The following is a 12,371-nucleotide window of genomic DNA, read 5'->3' on the forward strand; positions in this document are numbered from 1 at the left end:
TCTCATTGATTCAAGAAAAGCCTTTATTTATGACTCAAGAAAGCAAAAGATTATCTATCCTATATAACAACCATTAACACTCCTTCTCTGCCCCTTTCTTTTCTTTCTTTAGAGTTTTAGGGCTATTCAGGACTCCTCTTTTTCGTTCTGCATTAGCACTTGGAATTCTAGTGATGGATCTTCAAACCATGTATTAGTCGTTCAGTCATCATGTCCAGCTCTTTGTGACCCCATGGACTGTAGCCCACCAGGCTCCTCTGTCCATGGAATTCTCCAGGCAAGAATACTGGAGTGGGTTGCCATTCCCTTCTCCAGGGGATCTTCCCAACCCAGGGATCGAACCTGGGTCTCCTGCACTGCAGGCAGATTCTTTACCCACTGAGCCACCAGGGAAGCCTTTTAAACCACAGGGGCTTCTAATTGCTGGTGAAAGAAATAATAACAATACAGAAGGAAGGGAATTGCTCCTTCCTGCCCCTACAGGTGCAGGGTAAAGCAACAAGTATTATTCCTACATAAGAGTTTGTGAGATATTCAGTCCTTGAAAACTGTAGTTCTGCCCTGTGAAAATAACTGTTCATCTCTCTAAGTCTGTGGAATAATGGTTGTCTTATTTAATAAAGTGTTTCCCTACTGTGAGATGTAAATTGAAATCTAGTCATTCCTAACAGGTCTTAATACTCATACGGTTTCTTGAACAGATCCACAGGAGATCACTGACAGTCCTTTCCTCTGCCATAGGCATGCAGGCAATAAAACAAAATAGAGAAGTTTGAGGTTTGTGTCTCACATTTAAATTCACAACACGCTCAGCAAAATAGAACTGTCGAGTGGCGTCAAATGTCTTGCAAATACTACCCCCTGCTGCTTATCTCTTGAGCTCACTATGTTAGGTTTTTTGCTCCTCTGGAAATTTTAACAATTGTTCTCTTTATGGCTTCTATCATTCCTAGAAAGCCCTCCTTTCTCATCCATTTATTTAAAAATATATTATTTAGGTCCACACAAAAATCTGCACATAAATATTTAAAGTAGCTTTATCCATGATCACCAGAATTTGATAGAAGCCAAGATGACCTTTAGTTCAGTTCAGTTCAGTTCATCACTCAGTCATGTCCAACTCTTTGCGACCCCATGAACCACAGCACACCAGGCCTCCCTGTTCATCACCAACTCCTGGAGTTCACCCAAACCCATGTCCATTGAGTCAGTGATGCCATTCAACCATCTCATCCTCTGTTGTCCCCTTCTCCTCCTGCCCCCAATCCCTCCCAGCATCAGGGTCTTTTCAAATGAGTCAGCTCTTTGAATCAGGTGGCCAAAGTATTGGAGTTTCAGCTTCAACATCAGTCCTTCCAATGAATATTCAGGACTGATTTCCTTTAGGATGGACTGGTTGGATCTCCTTGCAGTTCAAGGAACTCTCAAGAGTCTTCTCCAACACCACAATTCAAAAGCATCAATTCTTTGGCGCTCAGCTTTCTTTATAGTCCAACACTCACATCCATACATGACCACTGGAAAAACCATAGCCTTGACTAGACGGACCTTTGTTGACAAAGTAATGTCTCTGCTTTTTAGTATGCTATCTAGGTTGGTCATAACTTTCCTTCCAAGGAGTAAGCGTCTTTTAATTTCATGGCTGCAATCACCATCTGCAGTGATTTTGGAGCCCAGAAAAATAAAGTTAGCCACTGTTTCCACTGTTGATGAATGGATTAATAAGCTGTGGTACATCCAGTCAATGAACTGTTATTCACCATTGAAAAGAAATGTGCTATCAAGCCATGAAAAGACATGGAAGAACTTTAAACACATATTACTGAGAGTCAATTTCTAGGTAGGTTGATAAGAAGTCTGGGATCCCTGAGAAAGGGGTCTGGGGCTCTCAAGGAAGAGATAGGGGTCTGGAATTCTCAAGGAGGAGGAAAGGACAAACTTTTTTTTCCTACATTCCTTAGTAAGGATTATATAACAACAATGTATCCTGCTTGAGGACAGTTTCTCCTTCTTGAAAACCTTCTGACTAATCCTGTTATCTTAAAATGTATATTGTGGGAGTGGGTCTGGTAAGATCTTTACAACCTTGAGACATTCTTGGGAAGAGGAGAGCAGAGGATAAGATGTATAGAAAGAGTAACATGGAAACTTACATTACCGTATGTAAAATAGATAGCCAACAGGAATTTGCTGTATGGCTCAGGAAACTCAAAGAGGGGCTCTGTATCAATCTAAAGGGGTGGGATGAGCGGGAGAAGGGAGGGAGGTTTGAAGGGAGGGGATATATGTCTACCTATGACTGATTCATGTTGAGGTTTGACAGAAAACAACAAAATTGTGTAAAGCAATTATCCCTCAATAAAAATATTAATTAAAAAATTCTTTTGATTTATTGTAATAACCAATTGAAAAAGCATATAACTTCCTTTTCTAAGACTAGTGAGGGGGCACTTTCCATCCCCCTTCTGTTACCTATGTCAGAAGCTTTCTTTGTCTTTTTTCACTTTAGTAACACTCTGCTACATGAAAGCTCTTGAGTGATCAAGCCTGGTCCCTGGTCCCAAAGCTAAATCTTCGTCTTTGGAGATTCGGAATCTGACACTGTTCACTGTAAGCTATTATCTTGGGGACTCATCCGTGATTTCAGGACAAGGTAAGAACACTCGGAGCTCTAGCCTCTCTGCTTTCTCACTATACACGTTTTCTGCTTTACTTTACTAACTCTACGGTGTGCTTGTGTGAATGAATGACATGCCCTGCGTGAAGAAAGTGATGAGTTCTGCTCTGCAGTTTTGCGATGCCTCAAGATGACTGAAGGCAAGGCCCCGGAAAGGGGGGAGCCTTGTCGGGAATTCACACCGACCTGCCAGTGCCAAGAGACACCCAACATCCCTGCAAGGAGAGCGGCCAGAAACGGACGAAGCGTGTGGACTGAACTTTCCTTTCTTGGTCATCTTTTCCTGGTCTCTTTGACCATTTCATAATTGCCTGGGGAATTAGAACTACTAACCTAATCTGCCGGATCACAGACTTTCAAGGAACTTGTGATCCATGCCATTACTGTGTACTTTTACTTAGACCCCGTGTATGGAAGCGCCTAGCCTTGCTAGGAGCTGAAAGTTTCATGAGTACGTTTGGGATCGAGGTGGAGCTCTAGCTCCCTCTAGCTCCAGGAACGTCTCTCAGGCTAGATGTTACTCTCTTGCCTGCCTGCCTCAGGGGCCATGACCTGAAAGTGAGTCTTTATCATGGCTGTGCCTCCAAATCTATGTGGATAGAAGCATCGCTGGTGACCATTCGATTTTCGAGGACACAGACTGGGAATTGCAGGATCTGGTCAGATTGGAAGTGCAACAGGCTTCTTCCTTTGGTAGTGCAAACTGTCAGTGGATCAGAGGAGGTTCTGCAGTGGCTTCTGTTTCAACTCCTTAGATATTCTTTTTGTGGAATCTGTGCAAATGAACTGAAGGATTGGCCCCAGTAGCTTGAGGACAACAATCACTTTTTCCTCACTGGCCAACCCTCCACTACCTCTTTTGCTATCATATATACTGGCATGGTGACACTCAGAAGGGACATCTTGGGGTTTTTTCATCCCTTTATGACTCACCATTTCTACTGTGGTCAGGGCTGCACTCCGGAATCTGCATGGGCACATGTAAGATGAACGCTTCCCCTAGTAGTACTAGCTTGGGAAACATTCCAAAAGACTACTCTGCTCTACCCAACGTGGCATCAGAGGAAAAGGTTAAATTAAATAAAGGTCTTGATGATGTTGTGGCACTAAGCCAATTTGGGATGCCATCAGGTCTACCCCTGGTGCACCTCCACCCCGCCTCAGGTGGTAGAAGCAGGAGGGATGAGTAAGGTGCCTGCATTGGTAAGGGACAGACTAAGTCCGACCAGGGAAGGAAAGCTTCAGTGGAAAGTCTGTCTACACCCCCATCTAGAGCAGGCAGAGACACCTCCGGTGGAAAGAAACCAAGCCTGTGGATGCCGCCTTTTTCTCTCTTACAGATATAACATATTGTACCTTAACTATGGACATAATGTGACTTTCAACTTTGATTATACATTATCTTGGTTTAATGACTATTTTGCTGCACATAAGAAGGTAAATGGGTCTAGATCTGGTGGTTTTCTACCTGATGTTTATCAAATATGGGATGAGGTCATATGGCTAACTCCTGAAAAGGGATGCCTACTATCTAATGCTCCCATATGCTGGGAACAAATAGAGCCATCCCCAGAAGTCAGCCAGCAACTTAATTATAGTGATTGGAAACAATTGGGAATTTTTTGCCTCAAGAAATATGCGATGTAATCATTCCTGTGTTTTCCAATCCCAGTTCAGGTCCTCCTTTTGGCCTGGTCAGAGACTGATTGGAACTGGATTCCTCAGTCATGCCGGTTTGAGCCAAACGGGACCTACTGGATATGTGGATCTTACCTACGGGTGTGGCTTCCCCCGGCTGGATAGGGAGATGCACCCTAGGTCTCGTTTTTACTCTTGGCTTCATATTTTCAGAGCTTCCACAGAAGCCTGCTAATATGCCATACCTTAGAACTTGCTGGGCAAGATATGTATTTCACTGGTATGATTATCTGGCTGCAATATTCATTCCCTCTCTGGGGCCTACAGATGTTATGCTACAAGATGATGCTCTGACTAACTTTCAGCTCTTAATGATGAACAAATACAAATTAGAAAGGTGGTTTTACAAAAACAGATGGGGAGGGAGGCGGGAGGGGGGGTCAGGATGGAGAACACATGTAAATCCATGGCTGATTCATGTCAATGTATGGCAAAAACCACTACAATATTGTAAAGTAATTAGCCTCCAGCTAATAAAAATAAATGAAAAAAAATAGATTGGCCTTAGATATTCTAATGGCTGCACAAGAGGAACTTGTGCCATTATTCCTACCCAATGTTGTACATATATACCAGATATGAGTACTAATGTTACTTTATTAAACACATGAACAAGATGATTCAGGCTATGGATACTTCTAAAGCCTCAGTCACCACACTTTGAAAAACATTAACTAGCTCCCCATGGTGGAGAACTATCTTAATCACCATAATTCTAATTGTTCTGTTTTCCTGTTTGCTCCCTGCATCTGTAACTGTGTAACTGGATTTATTTCTAACCATCTGAAAGCTTTTAAGTTATAAATGGTTGTCCAGGCTCCTATGAGTGCCACGACCTCCTCCAACTATTACTTGGGGCCCCTGGATCAGAAACCCTCAATATGCAAGTCAGGAGAATATGCTGCCTTAGTTAGGGCCTGCAACCCTGGCCAGCAGGAAGTAGGTATAGAATGAGAGCGACACCCCTTTTCCCTTGGCAACCATATTCTCCTAAAAGAAAAGGAGGGAATAAGAGAGGCAATTTCTAGGTAGGCTGATAAGAAGTCTGAGGTCCCTGAGGAGGATAAAGGGGTCTGGGGCTGTTAAGGAGAAGATAGGAGTCTGGAATTCTCAAGGAGGAAAGGACAAACTTTTTTTTCTACATTCCTTAGTAAGGATTATATAATGAAAATGTATCCTGCTTGAGTACAGGTTCTCCTTCTTGAAAATCTTCTGACTAATCTTATTATCTTAAAATGTATATTATGGGAGTGGGCCTGGTAAGATCTTCACAACCTTGAGACATTATTTTGATTTATTGTAATAGCCAATTGAAAAAGTATATAACTCCCTTTTCGAAGACTAGCGAGGGGGTCTCTCTCCAACCCACTTCTGATATCTAGGTCAGACGCTTTCTTTGTCCTTTTTCACTTTAATAAAGCTCTTAAGTGATCAACCCTAGTACTTGGTCCCAAAGATAAATCTTCTTCAGAGATCACAAATCCGACACTGTTCACCACAGCTATCATTACTAGGTAAAGGACACCATCTGAAAAGGCTGTGTACTGTATGATTCCAATTCTGACATTCCAGAAAAGGTCAAACCATGAGGAAAATAAAAGATCAGTGGTTCCAAGGTTTGGAGACGTGGATGAATAAATAGGTGGAGCGCAGCATATTTTTAGGGCAGTGACACCATTCTGTCTGATGTTATAATGGTGGAAACATGTAACAACACATTTGTAGACATTCGTAAGCCAATATGCTATTGGAGAAGAGTGAAGAAATAGCTTCAGAATGAAGAGACGAAGTCAAAGCAAACCCAGCGCCCAGTTGTGGATGTGAACTGGTGACGGAAGTAAAGTCAGATGCTGTCAAGGACAGCATGGCGTAGGAACCTGGAATGTTAGGTCCATGAATCAAGGTAAATTGGAAGTGGTCAAACAGGAGATGGCAAGAGTGAACATTGACATTTTAGGAATCAGTGAACTAAAATGGACCAGAATGGGCAAATTTAATTCAGATGACCATTATATCTACTACTGTGGGCAAGAATCCCTTAGAAGAAATGGAGTAGCCCTCATAGTCAACAAAAGAGTCCAAAATGCAGTACTTGGGTGCAATCTCAAAAACAACAGAATGATCTCGGTTCATTTCCAAGGCAAACCATTCAATATCATGGTAATCCAAGTCTATGCCCCAACCAGTAACGCTGAAGAAGCTGAACAGTTCTATGAAGACCTACAAGACCTTCTAGAACTAACACCCCAAAAAGATGTCCTTTTCATCATAGGGGACTGGAAAAAGTAGAAAGTCAAGAGATAACTGGAAACAGGCAAATTTGGCCTTGGAGTACAAAATAAAGCAGGGCAAAGGCTAACAGTTTTACTAAGAGAACGCAAATACCCTCTTCCAACAACACAAGGGAAGACTCTACACATGGACTTCACCAGATGGTCAATACTGAAATCAGATTGATTATATTCTTTGCAGCCAAAGATGGAGAAGCTCTATACAATCAGCAAAAATAAGACCAGGAGCTGACTGTGGCTCAGATCATGAACTCCTTATTGCCAAATTCAGACTTAAATTGAAGAAAGTAGGAAAAACCACTAGACCATTCAGGTATGACCTAAATCAAATCCCTTACAATTATACAGTGGAAGTGACAAATAAATTCAAGGGATTAGATCTGATAGAGTGCCTGAAGAACACTGTACAGGAGGCAGTGATCAAGATCATCCCAAAGAAAAAGAAAGGCAAAATGTTTGTCTGAGGGGTCCTTACAAATAGCTGAGAAAAGAAGAGAAGCAAAAGGCAAAAGAGAAAAGGAAAATATACCCATTTGAATGCAGAGTTCCAAAGAATAGCAAAGAGAGATAAGAAAGCCTTCCTCAGTGATCAATGCAAAGAAATAGAGGAAAACAATAGAATGGGAAAGACTAGAGATCTCTTCAGGAAAATTAGAGATACCAAGGGAATATTTCATGCAAAGATGGGCACAATAAAGGACAGAAATGGTATGGACCTAACAGAAGCAGAAGCTATTAGGAATGGTTGGCAAGAATACACAGAAGAACTATACAAAAAAGATCTTCATGACCCAGATAATCACGATGGTGTGATCACTCACCTAGAGCCAGACATCCTGGAATGCAAAGTCAAGTGGGTCTTAGGAAGCATCACTACAAACAAAGCTAGTGGAGGTGATGGAATTCCAGTTGAGCTATTTCAAATCCTAAAAGATGATGCTGTGAAAGTGCTGCACTCAATATGCCAGCAAATTTGGAAAGCTTAGCAGTGGCCACAGGACTGGAAAAGTCAGTTTTCATTCCAATCCCAAAGAAAGGCAATCCCAAAGAATGTTCGACCTACCACACAATTGCACTCATTTCACACACTAGTAAAGTATGCTAAAATCTCCCCAAGTCAGGCTTCAACAGTACATGAACCATGAACTTCCAGATGTTCAAACTGGATTTAGAAAAAGCAGAAGAACCAGAGATCAAATTACCAACATCCCCTGGATCATGAAAAAGCAAGAGAATTCCAGAAAAACATCTACTTCTGCTTTATTGACTATGCCAAAGCCTTTGACTTTGTGGATCACAACAAACTGTGGAAAATTCTTAGAGGTGGGAATACCAGACCACCTTACCTGCCTCCTGAGAAATCTGTATGCAGGTCAAGAAGCAACAGTTAGAACCAGACATGGAACAACAAACTGGTTCCAAATTGGGAAAGGAGTACATTAAGGCTGTATATTGTCACCCTGCTTATTTAATTTATATGTAGAGTACATCACAGAGAAGGCAATGGCACCCCACTCCAGTACTCTTGCCTGGAAAATCCCATGGATGGAGGAGTCTGGTAGGCTGCAGCCCATGGGGTCACTAAGAGTCGGACACGACTGAGTGACTTCACTTTCACTTTTCACTTTCATGTGCTGGAGAAGGAAATGGCAACCCACTCCAGTGTTCTTGCCTGGAAGAGAATCCCAGAGACAGGGGAGCCTGGTGGGCTGCCGTCTATGGGGTCGCACAGAGTTGGATACAACTGAAGTGACTTAGCAGTTAACAGAGTACATCATGTGAAATGCCAGGCTGGATGAAGCACAAGCTGGAATCAAGATTGCTGGGAGAAATATCAATAACCTCAGATATGCAGATGACACCACCCTTATGGCAGAAAGTGAAGAAGAACTAAAGAGCCTCTTGATGAAAGTGAAAGAGAAGAGTGAAAAAGTTGGCTTAAAACTCAACATTCAAAAAACTAAGATCACGGCATCCAGTCCCATCACTTCATGGCAAATAGGTTGGGAAACAATGGAAACAGTAAGAGACTTTATTTGGGGAGGCTCCAAAATCACTGCAAATGGTGACTGCAGCCATGAAATTTAAAAATGCTTGCTCCTTGAAAGAAAAGCTATGACCAACCTAAACAGCATATTAAAAAGCAGAGACATTACTTTGCCAACAAAGGTCCATCTAGTTCAAGGCTATGGTTTTTCCAGTAGTCAGTCATATATGGATGTGAGAGTTGGACTATAAAGAAAGCTGAGTGCCCAAGAATAGATGCTTTTGAACTGTGGTTTTGGAGAAGACTTTGAGAGTCCCTTGGACTGCAAGGAGATCAAACCAGTCCATCCTAAAGGAAGTCAGTCCTGAATATTCATTGGAAGGGCTGATACTGAAGCTGAAACTCCAATACTTTGGCCACCTGATGAGAAGAACTGACTCATTGGAAAAGACTCTGATGCTGGAAAGACTGAAGACAGGAGAAGGGGACAACAGATGATGGCATCATGGACTCAGTGGACATGAGTTTGAGTAAACTCTGGGAGCTGGTGATGGACAGGGAAGCTTGGTGTGCTGCAGTCCATGGGGTGGCAAAGAGTCGGACATGACTAAGCAACTGAACTGAACTGATAGGCTATACAGCACCAAGAATGAACCCTCACGCAAACTGTGGTGTTTAATTAATAAGAACATATCAATACTGGCTCATCAATCACAACATACCACACTAATGCAACGTATGAACTGAGGGGATACAGCATTCAGATCACAGCAAGAATTAAATGCTTATAGCAGAGAAAAAGAAAGTTCTCTGAAACTAGAAAAGAGCAAAGCAAACTCAAAAGGAAGAAAACTGAAAATGATAAAGATAAGAGTAGAAACAGGAAAAACAGAGAAAAAAAAAAAAACAGGAAAAACAAAATGTACCCAAAAGCTGATTCTTTGAAAAGACCAATTAATAAACCTCTAAAAAATATTTTTCTGAACTTCCCTGGCAGTCCCATGGTTAAGATTCAGTGCTTCCAGTTCAGGGGGTGTGGATAAAATCCCTAGTCAGAGAACTAAGATCCCATATGCCATGCAGTGCAGCCAAAAAAAAATTTTTTTTAATTTCTAAATAAAAAAATTTTCCAACTTATTTTCCAAAGAAGAAAGGGAGAAGACACAAACTATTAATATCACCAATAAAAGAAGGAGCATTACTACTGATCCTACAGCAATTAGATAGACATTAAGAGGAGGAGCCAAGATGTTGGAAGACTAGGTCGGGGAGACCACTTTCTCCCCTACAAATTCATCGAAAGAACAATTGAACACAGAGCAAACTTCACAAAACAACTTCTGATCGCTAGCTGAGGTCATCAGGCGCCCAGAAAAGCAGCCCATTGTCTTCGAAAGGAGGTAGGACAAAATATAAAAGATAAAAAGAGAGACAAAAGAGCTAAGGACGGAGATCCGTCCCGGGAAGGGAGTCTTAATAGAGGAAGTTTCCAAACACCAGGAAACCCTCGCACTGGCGGGTCTGGGGGAAGTTTTTGAATCTCGGAGGGCAACCTGACTGGGAGGGGAAGAATAAATAAAACCCACAGATTACATGCCTAAAAGCAACTCCCAGCAGAAAAGTACCCCAGACGCCCGCATCCGCCACCAGCAAGTGGGGGTGGAACGGAGAGGAGCGGGCAGCATTGCTTAGGGTAAGGACTGGGCCTGAGTGCCCTGAGGACAATCGGAGGGAGCTTTTGTGAGTTACCAACTTAAACTGTGGGATAGCAAGAGAGAGAGAGAAAATTAACCAGCCCGAACACACTGCCGGCCGTTCGCAGAACAAAGGGTCTGAGCAAGTCCAGAGAAGAGCTAGCAGGCTGCGGACCGGCCCAGCCCCGCCAGAGGCAGGAGGCAGGGGGGAGGGGAAAGGGGCAGGCTCGGCCCCAAGGACCGCATCCCCTACCGCACTGCAAACAGGCCTCCAGTTTCTAATCAAAGACCTCCTGAGATTCTGGATGGTCGACATCCGCCGGGAGGGTCGTGGCGAGACACAGGGCGCAGGCACCCGACCGGCGCAGGCGGGGACTGGGGCTGGGGACGCGGAGGGGAGAAGGCGCGCCGCACCCGGGGAGAGTGCGCCCGTCAAGCTCCTGGCTGCCTGAGCCGCTCGGACGGGGAAGGCACAAAACGCAGGTGCAGCCAAGTCCACGCTTTTGTGGAACACCGGAGGGCTGGAACCGCGCGCAGCGCAGGGCACACTCCATATAGAGCAGCCGGGAGCCTGAGCAGCATAGACGGGAAAGCAGCGCCAGTCCCTCCCCGCAGCGCGACGGAACTAGCAACCTGAATAAGAGACCACCTCCGCCCGCCTGTGTCAGGGCGGAAATTAGGCACTGAAGAGACCGGCAAACAGAAGCCAAATAAACAAAGGGAACACCTTCAGAAGGGACCGGTGCAACAGATTAAAATCCCTGTAGATAACACTGACTACACCAGAAGGGGCCTGTAGATATCGAGAAGTGTAAGCTGGAACGAGGAGCTATCTGAAACTGAACTGAACCCACACTGACCACAACAGCTCCAGAGAAATTCCTAGATATATTTTTACTTTTTTTTTTTAATTTTTTTTTTTTTTTTTTTTTCTTTTTTCTCTTTTATTTTCTTTTAAAATTCCCTATTACTCCCCCATTACTTCATTTTTTTTTCATTTTATTTTAATTTTTTTTTTTCCATTTATTTTTATTAGTTGGAGGCTAATTACTTTACAGCATTGCAGTGGTTTTTGTCATACATTGAATTAGCCATGGATTTACATGTATTCCCCATCCCGGTACCCCCTCCCACCTCCCTCTCCACCCCATCCCTCTGGGTCCTCCCAGTGCACCAGGCCTGAGCACTTGTCTCATGCATCCAACCTGGGCTGGTGATCTGTTTCACCCTAGATATACATGTTTCGATGCTGTTCTCTTGAAACATCCCACCCCCGGGTTCTCCCATAGAGTCCACAAGTCTGTTCTATACATCTGAGTCTCTTTTTCTTTTTTTGCATATAGGGTTATCGTTACCATCTTTCTAAATTCCATATATATGTGTTAGTATACTGTAATGGTCTTTATCTTTCTGGCTTACTTCGCTCTGTATAATGGGCTCCAGTTTCACCCATCTCATTAGAACTGATTCAAATGAATTCTTTTTAACAGCTGAGTAATATTCCATGGTGTATATGTACCACAGCTTCCTCATCCATTCATCTGCTGATGGGCATCTAGGCTGCTTCCATGTCCTGGCAATTATAAACAGTGCTGCGATGAACATTGGGGTGCACGTGTCTCTTTCAGATCTGGTTTCCTTGGTGTATATGCCTAGAAGTGGTATTGCTGGGTCATATGGCAGTTCTATTTCCAGTTTTTTAAGAAATCTCCACACTGTTTTCCATAGCGGCTGTACTAGTTTGCATTCCCACCAACAGTGTAAGAGGGTTCCCTTTTCTCCACACCCTCTCCAGCATTTATTGCTTGTAGACTTTTGGATAGCAGCCATCCTGACTGGCATGTAATGGTACCTCATTGTGGTTTTGATTTGCATTTCTCTGATAATGAGTGATGTTGAGCATCTTTTCATGTGTTTTTTAGCCATCCGTATGTCTTCCTTGGAGAAATGTCTGTTTAGTTCTTTAGCCCATTTTTTGATTGGGTCATTTATTTTTCTGGAGTTGAGCTGGAGGAGTTGCTTGT

Source organism: Odocoileus virginianus, unplaced genomic scaffold (assembly GCF_023699985.2).
Source record: "Odocoileus virginianus isolate 20LAN1187 ecotype Illinois unplaced genomic scaffold, Ovbor_1.2 Unplaced_Contig_57, whole genome shotgun sequence".
Taxonomy (NCBI): Eukaryota; Metazoa; Chordata; class Mammalia; order Artiodactyla; family Cervidae; genus Odocoileus; species Odocoileus virginianus.